This window comes from Syngnathus typhle, linkage group LG4 (genome assembly GCF_033458585.1).
Source record: "Syngnathus typhle isolate RoL2023-S1 ecotype Sweden linkage group LG4, RoL_Styp_1.0, whole genome shotgun sequence".
Classification (NCBI taxonomy): Eukaryota; Metazoa; Chordata; class Actinopteri; order Syngnathiformes; family Syngnathidae; genus Syngnathus; species Syngnathus typhle.
In genome coordinates this window covers 2,482,909-2,496,991 of record NC_083741.1, presented here as the reverse complement: position 1 = coordinate 2,496,991, position 14,083 = coordinate 2,482,909, and the positions used below count along the sequence as shown (strand labels likewise).

The 14,083-nt window shown below is 41.0% G+C and overlaps 1 protein-coding gene and 1 long non-coding RNA gene across 3 annotated transcripts in view; one reads left to right on the top strand and one right to left on the bottom strand.

The window, feature by feature from the left end:
- Positions 1-14,083, bottom strand: part of LOC133153245 (SH3 and multiple ankyrin repeat domains protein 2-like) — a 202,593-nt gene that overhangs the window by 7,736 nt on the left and 180,774 nt on the right. The gene's annotated exons all lie outside the window — the stretch shown is intronic.
- Positions 2,798-13,989, top strand: LOC133153248 (uncharacterized). Its single transcript, XR_009714279.1, has 3 exons — positions 2,798-3,818; positions 12,788-12,885; positions 12,990-13,989. It is a non-coding gene; the product is annotated as an uncharacterized LOC133153248 (long non-coding RNA).

Genomic DNA, 14,083 nt, shown 5'->3' with positions numbered 1-14,083 from the left:
ATAGGAAGACAATACAAAGTTTTGCTTGACAAAGGCATATGAAATTAACAATATTAATTTTGCCACTGTAGTAAATGATGGACAATGACAAGTTTTGTGACCTCTAATTCAGAGTTGTCTGCCTTTTGCCTTAAGTCAGCTGGAAAAGTTACAAGTTACCTTGTGCCCCCTTCCAAAAAATTAAACAGAATAGAAAATGGAGGGATAGATACTTTTCAACCAGGTAGAACTGCATACATCATACAGAGTTGTGCTTAATATTTAGATCATTTCATGTCGCTAAATGAGGTGACTAAAATTTAAGCAATAGCTCGCAATGGGATGCAACGCAATTCTATACCACAGCAAATTACAACCACAAGATTAATGCGACTAGTTGCCAAGCACACATTAAAAAAAACCACCCATTAGCAAGCACTTCCCCCAACATCACAAATAAATCCAAGTAGAATGACCCTTAACCCTCCCCCCCATTGTTCTTTCAAAAAAGTACGCGTAAGGCCAGTTTTTGGTTTGTATTTATCATCATCATTATCATTATTATTAATGTTAGATACTGATTACACAGAAAATATGGGTTACATAGTAAACATGCAATATAGCCCTTACATGGGTTACATAGAAAACATGCATACTGTGTGTGTGCGTGTGTGTGTATGCATGTATGTATGTATGTATGTATGCATGTATGTATGTACGTACAGTATATATATATACCTATATATATATATATATATTGTTTCTCAAGTTGAGTTTTGGTAGTTGAATACTAAAAACTTTTGACACAATGAATAATAATATTTCCTACTCAGGATTTCAATCAAAATAATCATGATTATAATGTTTTTTCATAAATGTCCAGCCATGTGCAGATAATTAGGATAGGGGAGCCTCTAAACCAGGGGTGGGCAATTCCGGTCTGCAGAAACTGGATAACAATCCTGATCATTTAAATCAGGTGTGTTGCAACAGGGAGACATAGAAAACATGCAGGTCCTCGAGGACCGGAGTTGCCTACCCGTGTAAGGGCTGATTTGGAGCTAGCCACCTATGACAAAACTCAATTCAACTCAGCATTGCATTGCATCTGAGTTTTTTGGTTGTTGGCTTCTCCCAGATCAGTTTTCCAGGTGTGCTGTTTTGTTTTAAGTGCAACAGTCCAAAAGGATGGTCATCATTCACAAAAATGATCGAGGCGATAGTTATTCAGCGTTACTGTATATTTGTCTTGTCAAATTAGCCCTGTGTACTACTACTATGCTCGGACTTTGATGAGAGAGCAAAGCTGGGGGCAGAAAACGAGCCGCATCTGACCTTCACATGCTCAAAATGGCCTTTTTTTTTTTTTTTTTTTTTTTTAAAACCAGCAGCTTGCTACTACCCTAGATATGTTGCTTCACTTGGAACATATGGAACAGCCTGAGGGAACGTGAAGGGGGCTACGAGGGTCATTCTGCCAAAATGGAACTTAGCCATTTGTGCATGGTGCTTGCCCACTTACTGGAAGAAGATGGGCACTTTTGAACACCAGATTATCCACAGGAAATCATGTAGGATGGATGAAATGGAGAAAACATTTGAGACAACATTACACATGGATAAACATCATGTATGAACACACATCCATGCACACGCACACACATGCATGAGATAGGAGGCATAGAAGAACATGATGCATTAATGAACTGACAAGTCTCTGCCATCTGTCTGCCTTCTGTTATAATGTGAATTTCTCTTCTCATGCTCCCTTGATTTTTCCCATGAACCAGTTGGATTGAACTTGTGCACAAAAAATGAAAACAGCGTATACAGAGATTTCTATAATCTACTCGAGCACTTTTTGTTTCAAGCAACCTCTGTACCATAATTGCAAATTAGACCAATTAATCACATTGTCTCATTTAGCTTCTCTGACCTTGTTAACATTTCTTGCACCAGGATTCACATGTATATCTCATCTCTATGTTTCACACCATTTCTCTTGCCTGCACTGCTTCCAGTAGTAAAAGTGGAAGATGCAGGATGTTTTTCTTATTTCGTCCAATCAAATTTCAGATCGCTGGCACGCAAAAGATTTAAACTACATTAGCATTCAATCAGCATTCTTTGTCAGGGTTTTCCAAACTATCTTGATCGTATGATTATGTTGGAATGTTTGTAACCAGTAATAAATACCGTAATTTTCGGACTATAAGTCGCACCGGAGTATAAGTCGCACCAGCCATAAAAAGCCCCAAAAAGTGAAAAAAAAAAACCATATATATGTATATAAGTCGCTCCTGAGTATAAGTCGCCCCCCCACCCAAACTATGAAAAAAAACCGCGACTTATAGTCCGAAAATTACGGTAACCTAGATAGATCAGTTTTATGCTTATGTTGGTGTGTAACCAGTAATAAATAACCTAGCTCTTCCCATCCTACACAATGTCGTAAAACATTCCCTTGCTATGTTTTGACTAGAGGTCAAGGGCTTTCTCTTCTGCATCCAGTCCACTCTCACCCCCACCCTGTTTCTCTTAATAAAAAGGCTCTTGTGGGAAGCCAGAGTCAGACGTCATTCGATCATTGCTGTACGCACAGTGACGAATCGACTCTCCGCCTGCAGGTGCCCGAAAAGACTTAATTGTCTCCCATGTGGTTCTTGCAAAATAAGTTGAAGTGAGCACCACTCTAACATTCTTCACGAGTGTCACATATTTTATTAAAATGTTGTGTTTTAGTCATGTATTGGATTGACTCTGTAGTAGGGGTGTAAATCGCAGGTTTTGTCACGATACGATATCATATCGATTGTCAAGTGACATGGTGGTACGAGATGGTGTAAAATTAGGTAGTGAATTTGGCCCAGGCACATTGGCTATCCCAAAAAATGTAGTAGTTCAAAATTTCACCAGGAGATGGTGTTAAAGCTTGACATAGGGGTGACCTGATGGAAATGAACAAATCTAACAAATTAAATAGTTAGCAATTGGGAGGACACGACCTGTTCAAACACGTAGATACGCACAATTTTGGAATATGAATCTGCTATGCCATAATTTTAAGATGCAACAGCTTGAGCAATATCAATATATGTGTTTAGGTTGGAAGAACCCATTATTGTGTTAAGTACTATTATGTGTTGAGATTGATCTTTATTAGACAAGATATATGTGATTCATGTTGCAATGTTTTGTCCAACCTGTATTTAACATTGGTGTTCCATCCATACCTGAAGGCATTAAGTTGAGAGGAGACTTAAGGGCTGATACTAGAAGTAAAGAGCGAGCAAAACAGGAAACACCTGTTTCCGGTGATTGCTGCTTGAAGCAAGGTTGCCAAGACAACCAGTGGTTTCTAGCCGGCCTGGACAGGCATCAGCTAAGGAACATTCTCGAAACTTCTAGAAACTTCCAGGGAGGCCACCTGACGTACCTGATGATGTCATTCCAATGAGGTAATACCAGAAGCCTATAAATAGGTTGCCCGGACACAGAGCGGGCGCTTCTTCCTAGTCAGGGCGATGGCCGTGACGCTGCCCGGAGTAAAAGAACGAAGATGGATTTTGCATTCTTTTTGAGATTGAACCAAAATCTACTAAGATGAATTTCCAGAATCTTCGAATTGGACTTTGTCAAATTTTAAGCTTTGAGGAAAGCAGAGGAGAGAGCCGATCCTGGCAGAAAGGGGAAGTTGCCACTTTTACTTTCTCCTCATGGCCAGACCTTTCCTCTTTTTTAAACAGAATTCGGATTTTGGAACAAAGGAGAGCCGATCACTCGACTTGTTCAACCAAATAGGATTTTAGACCTTTAGTCTCCTCTCTTGTTCTGTCTGGGTGAGTCTTGTTATTTTGTTTTTTCGACTTGCAATTCTTTTTCTTGCTTATTCATTAAATCTCTTCTTTAGCCTTAATTCGGTATCGATTATTTCGCATTAACTATGTCGGGCATGGTTTTATATGCGGTAATTACAACTTTAAAATGTCTATTTCCCTATCATAGTCATTCTTTGAATCCGTTCAATTCTTTTTAAAGTGAAGACGGCTTTAATCCTTAACATCAGGAATTGTCAGATCTGGTTCGAAGTAGTTATCTTGAGCTCAGCTAGGGCGAGGGCGCTCTAGTGAATTAACGAATCCTTGAGGTCTTAACAAAGGCATCTAAAAAATATCCGTAACGTAATACCAGCATCAAACAACCGAAGGGAGCCATCATTACGGCGCGGTCATACCGGCGACTTGTCTCGACTTGAGTTACTCAGCTTGCGCGTCGGATGACTTGAAAGGGGTTGGCGTCGTATAGAAATTACATTGATTCTGGTAGAATTAATTTAACTCGGGTGGTCAGCTACGGACGAGTCCCTCCGCCCCGGCTTATTGAACCCGTTACTGGGGAGCCGGAGGCACTTCGATAAAAAGTGCACGTTTGACACGATACAAAGAAACACGATACGATATTTGCCGATATCTTAAAGCCTGCTGTGATTCATTCACGATACATCACGATATAGTGCTCTAGGATCGATTTTTTTTTTTTAATAAAAAATGTAGAACAATATCCTGATTTATAACAATTCATACGCAAAATCAACAAGATACTGCAAACTTTTTATTTAGGAAATTACAAGAGTATTGTAGTATACAAAGTGCTTATTTTAACACTAAACTTTGATGTCGTGTTTTTTCTTTAAATGTGCGGTGAGATTTGTGGTCCCTGAATATTTGATCACCGCATGGCAGGATTTACAAACTGCACGTGTCTTGTCCGTTGAGCCATCTTTTCTTTGGAATCCAAAGTGCTTCCAAACGAATGACTTGAAGCCTAAAGGGAAGCAAATTTCCTCGTCTTTTTGGACACTAGCCATAGCACCAGCCCAGGAGCCGCGTACTAGTTGTCGACTCCCCTTTCACGTGCCTGCTCTGCTCACAACACAACACGCCGCGCATTGCGCCCGCAAAGAGGAAGCAAGCAACAATGAACTGGAATTCAAAATAAAGTTGCGTCTAATGTCCGAGGTCAAACACGGCGATATAAATCGATGTTTACGTCTAGCATCGATGCTAATAAATCGTAGAGCATTATATCGACTAATCGATGTGTATCGATGAATCGTTACACCCCTACCCTGTACTGCTTCAAAGTGACACAGCTGCATGTTTAGGTTGCTTTTTTCCCCCATAAATGAATATCATGCCAAAGCTTGGTTTATGCTTGACGTGTCAGAACGGTGACATTTCGTGTCATTTGAGCATGGGCCAGATTTTCTGCACTGTGTGCCTGCTGAACTTTGTGGTCCAACGGGGACATTCTCGCACAGAGAAACATGAAAGGCAATGAGACGCGCCAGTGTCCTGGAATTTTAGCTCAACAGTTAGTCCACTGTGGCCACGGGTATGATCCCCAAGTAGGGTGATTCTTTTGTTTGCGCAATCTCTGCCCCGGGGGACTCGGGTTTGCGTTTCAATCACCTTGATTTTGATGCAAATGAGGGACCCGTGGGGAAAAGTCAATTTCCATCCTACAACGGCGCACACCTCTGTTACTCTGAATTCTACCAGCGCAAAGTCTATCAAAATACCAAAAGAAAGAAAACTCCTAGGCCGGCAAGCCGCACCAACTAAGAAAGTGGGTCTGGAGACCACACAATTCAACATGGTTTAGCCTCGGTTCAAATTAAACTATTCAATCAATTTCGTTTACTAGCTGTGACATGAGCAACGTCACTCTTCGGCGGCAGAAGTCCATCCTTATTCAAAATGGTGTGCATCTGTTCAGTATCTTGCTCAAGAATACTTCGACATGGTCACAATAGCTGTTAATCAAGGTTACGAGACAACAGGTCTACCACTGAGCCATGTTGCCCCTAGACATTGCTAAAGCAGCAGTTAAGTCATATTGAAAATGATTAAGTACATCAGTAATTGAGCATGCCTTCTTGTTCCTTCTTATTCCACGTGATGACATATTCTTACAGCAATGCGCACACTAGTTCAAACATAACAACCCTGCGTAGTAATTTTGGCACTCTTCACAGCTTTTGATTTAAAGCCATTGAATTTAAAGCATAGCAATTTCATGGAAACATGGAATGACACGACAAATCTGAGAAATAGCTGTTAACATAAAATAAAAAAATAAAAGACTAGTTCGAAAACGTCCTGTCCTGAGCCTTGAGTGATGCAGAGCCAGAGTGATATGGAAATGGGAGACCATGCTTGCACCAAGCCTAAAAAACGTACGACTCTTTGCTTCTTTCTAGCATACTCTGCTAAAACTCATTTTTCAAACTCATATTTGTCGCGGGCCGTATCGTAGTAATAGTTTCCCTCGGAGGGCCATTATGACTGTCAACCCAGATAAATATATGTACATATGAATGTCTCATGTCATAGGCAGTATAGGCTACACAACAAACTGATGAATAACTAGTTTTGAAATCAGAGACTAGTAAGAACTGTTCACATTTTTTAAAAGATGAATGGTATAAAAATGTCTAGAAACATCTCTATTTTTATTATTGACACAGTTGATGTCCAATTTGTCTTCGTGGGTCAAATGTAATTACACTACTAGCCACATTTGACACCCCTGACCTAAAAGGGTCACACTTAGTGGTGAAATTGCACATGCTGCATTTATTTATAGAAGGTAGAGTGCTCCCTCTCTCACACGCACGCACGCACGCACACTCACACACACGGAAACACACAGCTGTGCTCGATTACATAATGGTGGTCTACTAAAGCAGCGTGGCACGTGACCTGAATAAAATTATGTTGCACTCCGCTGGGTTAGGCTTTCCATCCTCATGCTCGCTCGCTCGCACCCACGCACGCACATAGACACACGCACACACACGTGCAAACATGCCCTTTCAACGCAGGCTGACATCACCGCAGGCCTCAAGGGTGCTCTCATCAGCTGGTTGCTTGGCAACCATTTCATCCACAGGCACAACCAACGCACATTTTAATCTGGGAGGCTAAGAGACAGGGATAAAAAAAAGATAGAAAGAGGAAAAAAAATCCCTATCAGCATCCAAAGGAACAAAAAAAGGATGTTATCACTGCTGCTGAGGTTCATTCCAGTACAGTGACGAAGAAGAATGAGCACAATAGTAAGCAAGTCGAGGAAGCAAGACAGTGTAAAAGAAGAGAGCGAGAGACCATGTGTGAATCTAGGCCATTTTATGTTTCTATGTTGCCATCTGTTTGACAGCCATGGAGGCAGGCGCACCTACACTTTCTGTAGACCATTTAACATGAGGGCATTGTCTGGTGCTCTTTTAACACTAAACTAACTCACCTTGGATAGCCAATTCACCCCCGCAATTAAGAGGAGAAATTTGTGTTGAAATTATTCACGCAAATGCATCCACCATTTTCACGTGTTTTTCAAATCCACAAATATATTCTTAATTTCATAATGAACAAATATATGGACGGGAGCGAAATAATGGAAAACAAGCCTTATATGATCTTCTATGAGGTAATTATTTCACACGTCACAAAAAACGTTGGGTTTTTTTGTGCTTCCGAAGAGCTTGTTTTGCCTTAACCCGAAAAACATTCTTATTCTGCAACAATTTCTGTAGCTCCTTCTTACTTTTCTAACTGATGATGATGATGAACTGTTTAAAGTTTGGGTTTTAGCTACTATATTTGCATTTATGGATATGAAATGTAGCTAGAATGAGTCGCGAGTTTACAATAAAAAATACATCCAACAAAATAACACATTTTCCCACTTTAAAACAAAATACTTGTAGAGTACTTCTTTTACTTAAAGTTAAAGTTAAAGTCCCAATGATCGTCACACACACATATGGGTGTGGTGAAATTTGTCCTCTGCATTTAACCCATCCCCGTGTGATTTTAATCCATCCCCTGGGGGAGAGGGGAGCAGTGAGCAGCAGCGGTGCTGCGCTCGGGAATCATTTGGTGATCTAACCCCCCAATTCCAACCCTTAATGCGGAGTGCCAAGCAGGGAGGCAATGGGTCCCATTTTTATAGTCTTTGGTATGACCCGGCCGGTTAGAAGAATTTGTTAGAAGAAATTTGTTAGGAATTGACAATACTATTTTCCCAGTTGATACACGTAATTGAAAAAAGAATTCCAATAGAAAATAATTTATGGGACGGCTTATGCGCAGACGTATACAATATAATAAGCATTTGGCAAATGCTGCTACAGCGGCATAGAAGAAGTAGCAACACATGAAGAACGCCTTCCGGCTTCAAGATAAAGCCAGCTCGAGGGGGAAACAATTGGAGTTGCATTATGTCTCCTGACTTTTATTTTATGAACGAATGATAGAAGATAATATAAAGGCTTGCTTCCCGTTGTTCAATTTTTAAACAAGCGTAAGATGGCTTGTTTGCGTTCATTGAGATATGTAAAAAATAAATAACGAATATTTTTGTGGATTGGAAAAACACATGAAAATCATGAAAGTATTTTTGGATGCAAAAAAACCCCACATGAAAATAACAAATAAATTTGTGGATCCGAAAACCGTGAATATCACAAATGTATTTGTGGATCTGAAAACCACGTGAAAATCATGAATATAATTGTGGATTGGAATAACACATGTGAAAATCACGAATATATTGCGGCTGTATTTGTGTGAGTAGATTTTTACAAAATGGTGATTTTACTGGCAACAAGTTCAAGGTGTACCTCGCCTACTGCCCGAAGTCAGCTGGGATATGCTCCAGCTGACTTATCATTCGTGATGATAAATGGTTTAGAAAATGGTTGGATGGAATTTTTACATAAATCTCTCCCCATACACGCGGTCTGGTAATCAGAGCTCCAACCTTTGTATATCAGCGGGTTTACACAACGACACAATAGTTTTGGAGCAGCAAACAAAAACAACAGATTACAAGCAATAAGTAGAATTTACCAGGATGTGCACCACTACTTTAGGGCTCACAACTGAATACAACCTGTTCATCAGAACAGCCTAACGGTGACTTCATTGAGTTTATTCACATCAGACAACATGCCCTCAAACCACACAAATTTTGAGCTATGTAAGAATGTGCAATTAGAGACCTGTATAATACACTTTGAAAATGCCACAGTGGGGGCAACAACTATATTGGTTTGTACTAAGGTAGTGCTAGGTTTTTTTCTGTTACGCTCCGCAAAAAGTCAATTGTCAATTGTTTGTCTATGTGAAGCCCTTTGAGACTGCTTGTGATTTAGGGCTATACAAATAAACTTGACTTGACTTGAAAAAAGAGGAAAATATACCCCCCCCCAACTAACCTCAGTTACTATGAATTTGTCTATTAAATTGTAATAAGTACACCTCCATAACATTGTATCTAATTATCATGTTCCCCTGGTGGGCGTGTTTTGCTATTTGAGACAGACTGCTTTAAGGAGACATACCGTTTTGGCCCAAATATAAGACAATGTTTTTTGCATTGAAATAAGACTGAAAAAGTGGGGGTCGTCTTACATTCGGGGTCTACACATTATTCACAACACTAGATGGCGCCAGATATCTTTAAAGTGAAGTTACCTCACGGCGCCTTAAGTCTCGCGTGAGTCACCTCAGCTTATCATGATTGTTGGAGCTCGTGCGCAACGGTAAGTTAAAGGTTGCAGGTATCAACTAGTATGTTGCTGTCATCGTGTGCATCTTTGACACAAAGTGAGTATATACTACATTTCAATGTTACTACTGTCCACTGTTGTGCCGTTTGTCCGATCGCGGTTTGCTTCGTGTGCGCGCCGTTTGATTGACAGCTCCGGCACGCTCCTTTAAGTTCGCCTCGCATCGTATGAGTAGCCGTTACGCAGCGGCACGGCAACTAATGGTCGCCAGCAAATGTGCTTGTTGTCTCGATGACTTATGTTTGGTGTGTTGCCGAGAGTATTTCATTTATGGTTATTTAGTATAGCGGAACCGTTATGCGCAGTTAGTTATGTAATGTGTGCCGTCTACGAGTGTTGTGTGACGTCAGAGGTTGAGTGTTGACTTACGCATTGTATTTCTGTCTGTGGCAGAACCACACCCACACACCCCACAAACTACACACACCCTTCACACGCTTCACACAATACCCTTTTGCCAATTTGCCTGTATGCCCACAGTGCCTGTTACTTTTTTGCCAATAATTCAGTAAAGCAATCAAAACTGAACCACGTCTTCCCTCCTGTGTTCTGACCGACACCCGGGGGCGAAAAGAGTATAACCATCCGAGCCAATAATCGGGGTTGTCTTATATTCGGGCCAATACGGTACTATGGAAAACTGACATTTTAACTGCTGGCATTCAAATGGAGTATATGGTTTTGGGATTAAATTAAAATATAAGTAAGGCATGTTGAGCATCACATCATAAGAATGAGACAGACCACCTTCCAAAACCATCTGATTTCAACGGGATTTGCTTCTATTCAAGATTCATGACAGTCAATCACCCACTAATAATTCTCAATTTAGACAAGAACTACATATGTAAATGGCAAATTCACTTAGAGAACCAAATCATTTTGAATCCACTGACAGTTGTCACATTATGAACACTGTGTTAGCATAAATGAACGATAAACCATATTGCAATGTATTCGCTAACCAGCGCCACAAGGCGAAAGCTGTCATCATTATTTTAGTTGGAACATTGGTATCAAAGTCATGAAAAAAAAGATACTTCATCTGCATTATTCATGATTCATTCTGTTAAAAAACGCTTATCTTAATGAAGAGTGGCATTAAAAGTGTTTACCATCACATCTGATCTCAGCAATTCAACATGTAGCATTTTTCACCCATGATGCATTAAAATACAAGTACAAATGTAAAAGGTGGCTAATAACCGTCCACCCTACTCGGGCTCAAACATACGCTTCTAAAAGCACTTAATTCCGGTGTTAAACACGCTAGCTGTGTAAGAATTAGTTTATTTTAGCAATTAGCATAACTTCTCAGTCATTCCTTGATATCCCTTTAAAGCAGGGGTCTCAAACTCGCGGCCCGCGGGTCAATTGCGGCCCTCAGGACAATGTTTTGCGGCCCCCTGCCTGAAATAAAATCTTTGTGTTAATGCGGCCCGCGCATTTTTTCTCACATGCATCTGAGTTTTTTATATTTTTAACACCTGTGGGCTCCCGTAGCTCAGGCTGGTGACAACAGAATTAGCGATTGGTCATCTGACCAAGATGGCGGCCGCATTTCTTGCCGCGCAGCACCCCCAGCGGGGTCTACCCTTTTATTATGTCTATGATTGCGAACGCGCGACAATGTGACCGGATGCGGAAGCGCCGAAAAACACTGAAACTGAAACGTGACAGTGACATCAAGTAGAACTAAATAATATTACAAAAGCCCCAAACATGTCTTGTTCAAAGCCTGCAGTGAAGAGAAAGGTTGGTGATGAGCACAGACAATTTCAGGAGAAGTGGGAAGTGCAATATTTCATAATTGAGCACAGGGGCATCCCGACGTGTCTTATTTGCACAGAGAAAGTTGCAGTGCACAAGGAATACAACTTGAGACGTCATTACACAACTAGACATGCTGAGGAGTATGAGAAATACCAGGGAGATGAGAGAGCCAACCGGGTTGTTAATCTTAAAACAGGTCTACTGAGGCAACAGGGTTTCTTTAAGAAAGCAACCAAAGAGAATGATGCAGCAGTCGAAGCTAGCTATGTGGTTAGTGAGATGATTGTTAAAGCAGGAAAGCCATTCACAGAAGGTGAATTTGTCAAAAACTGCATATTACAGGCTGCAACTATTGTCTGTCCAGAAAAACAAGGTCAGTTTAGCAACATCAGCCTTTCTGCCAACACTGTGGCAGAGCGCATTACTGACCTGTCAAGTGACGTTTATGACCAACTGTGTGAAAAAGCAAAATGTTTCAGTGTATACTCAGTCGCTCTTGATGACACCACAGACATCACTGACACTGCCCAGCTTGTCATCTATGTCCGTGGTGTTGATGACAATTTTGAAGTCATAGAGGAGATGCTCTCAGATATTCCAATGCATGGCCAGACCACCGCTCGGGAGATATTTCACCAGCTATGTGATGCCATTGAGAATGCCGGTTTATCATGGAAGAGGTTTGTTGGAATAACAACTGATGGAGCGCCATCAATGACAGGGAGGAAAAATGGACTGGTGGCACTCGTTAAAAAAAAATTGGAAGAGGAGAGTGTGGAGGCCATTGCTCTGCACTGCATTATCCATCAGCAGGCCCTTTGCAGCAAATGCCTGAAGTTTGACAATGTTATGTCTGTCGTTGTGAAATGTATCAACCACATCAGATCCAGGGGCTTAGAGCACAGAAGGTTCCGTGCTTTTTTAGAGGAAATGGAGTCAGAATAAGGGGATGTGCTCTACTTCACCGAGGTACGTTGGCTCAGCAGGGGAAGCATATTGAAGAGATTTTTTGAGTTGAGAGCGGAAGTGAAAGCCTTCATGGAAAAGATGGGGTTGCTGTTCCCGTGCTAAGTGACCCCAAATGGCTCATGGACTTGGCTTTTCTTGTTGATATTACACATGAGCTTAATGTACTGAACAAGAAGTTACAAGGCCAGGGGCAACTTGTCAGTGCTGCCTATGACAACGTGAGAGCATTCTCTACAAAACTCATGTTATGGAAAGCCCAGCTTTCTCAGACAAACCTTTGCCATTTCCCAACATGCAAAGCACTCATTGATGCAGGCACACCATTCAGTAGTGAGAAGTATGTGGATGCCATTTTAAAGCTAGAAGAGGAATTTAAACAGAGATTTGCAGACTTCAAGACGCACAGAGCCTCATTTCAAATTTTTGCAGGCCCCTTCTGCTTTGATGTGCAAGATGCCCCCCCTGTGCTTCAAATGGAACTCATTGACCTGCAGTGCAACTCTGAACTCAAAGCCAAGTTCAGGGAGGTGAGTGGGAAAGCAGACAAGCTTGGGCAATTTTTGAGAGAATTGCCCCCCAGCTTCCCTGAGCTTTCCCAAATGTTCAAGCGGATCATGTGTCTTTTTGGCAGGACATACTTGTGTGAAAAGCTCTTCTCTACCTTGAACTTCAATAAGTCCAAGTACAGGTCCAGACTAACAGATGAGCATCTTCAAGCCCTACTGAGGGTCTCGACTGCCTCCTCCCTTAAGCCAAATGTGGCTCGGCTATGCAAGAGGAAGCGCTGCCAGGTCTCTAGCAGTAAAAAGTAGGCAGAAGAAGCCATGTTCATAACAGTTTATGTTCAATGTTCCATTCATGTTCAGAAAGTTACAGGTTAAAGAGCTGTTAATACAGACATTTGAATCTGAATAATAATTACATTTCTCTAGTCAGCAACTATATTTGGTTTATTTAGTCTTCTATATCTGCTGAATTATTATTGTTATCATTTTATTTCTTACTGATTTATTTTTTCCTTATGAGTTGTTAATTTATTTAAATTTTCTAAGACAAAAAAGGATGAATAAACAAAGACATTTGATAACACTGGAATGTTTTTGTGAAAAACCTGCTGCGGCCCAGCCTCACCCAGAATCTACGTCCAGCGGCCCCCGGGTAAATTGAGTTTGAGACCCCTGCTTTAAAGGAATGATACTTTTTAGATGTGTAGCTTATTTGCCGCCATGGAGGTAATGGTTACTGACTCTAGAGTGAGTTTACAACGTGATGACCCACATTAGTAGTCAGCAAAACTTGTTGTTAGCTCGGTAGTTGTGGTGTAAGTATTTAAATCGTTTGTCATATTACATGCTCAAACACAGTCAGCGGACGGTAACACACTTTTAAGAGAAGACAAAAGGATGGAGTCTGACGACACTGGGAAAAGCGGCTTGTTAGGGTTTACAGATTATCTTGATCGTATGATTATGTTGGAATGTAACCTGTAATAATTAACCTAGCTTGTCCTGTCTTAACAAAAGTAGTAGAACAAAGTGCTAAGATCTTTTGAACTGATTGACTAACTGCAGAGGAAGCAATCAGTGTTGCTTTGTTTACACGTCGTAAAAGACCCCCTCCTATGCTTTGATCAACAGGCCAGGGGCTTCAACCCCATCCTGTCCACTCTCACCCCCACTCTCACCCCCACTCTGTTTCTCTCAATAAAAACGCTCCTGCAAGAGG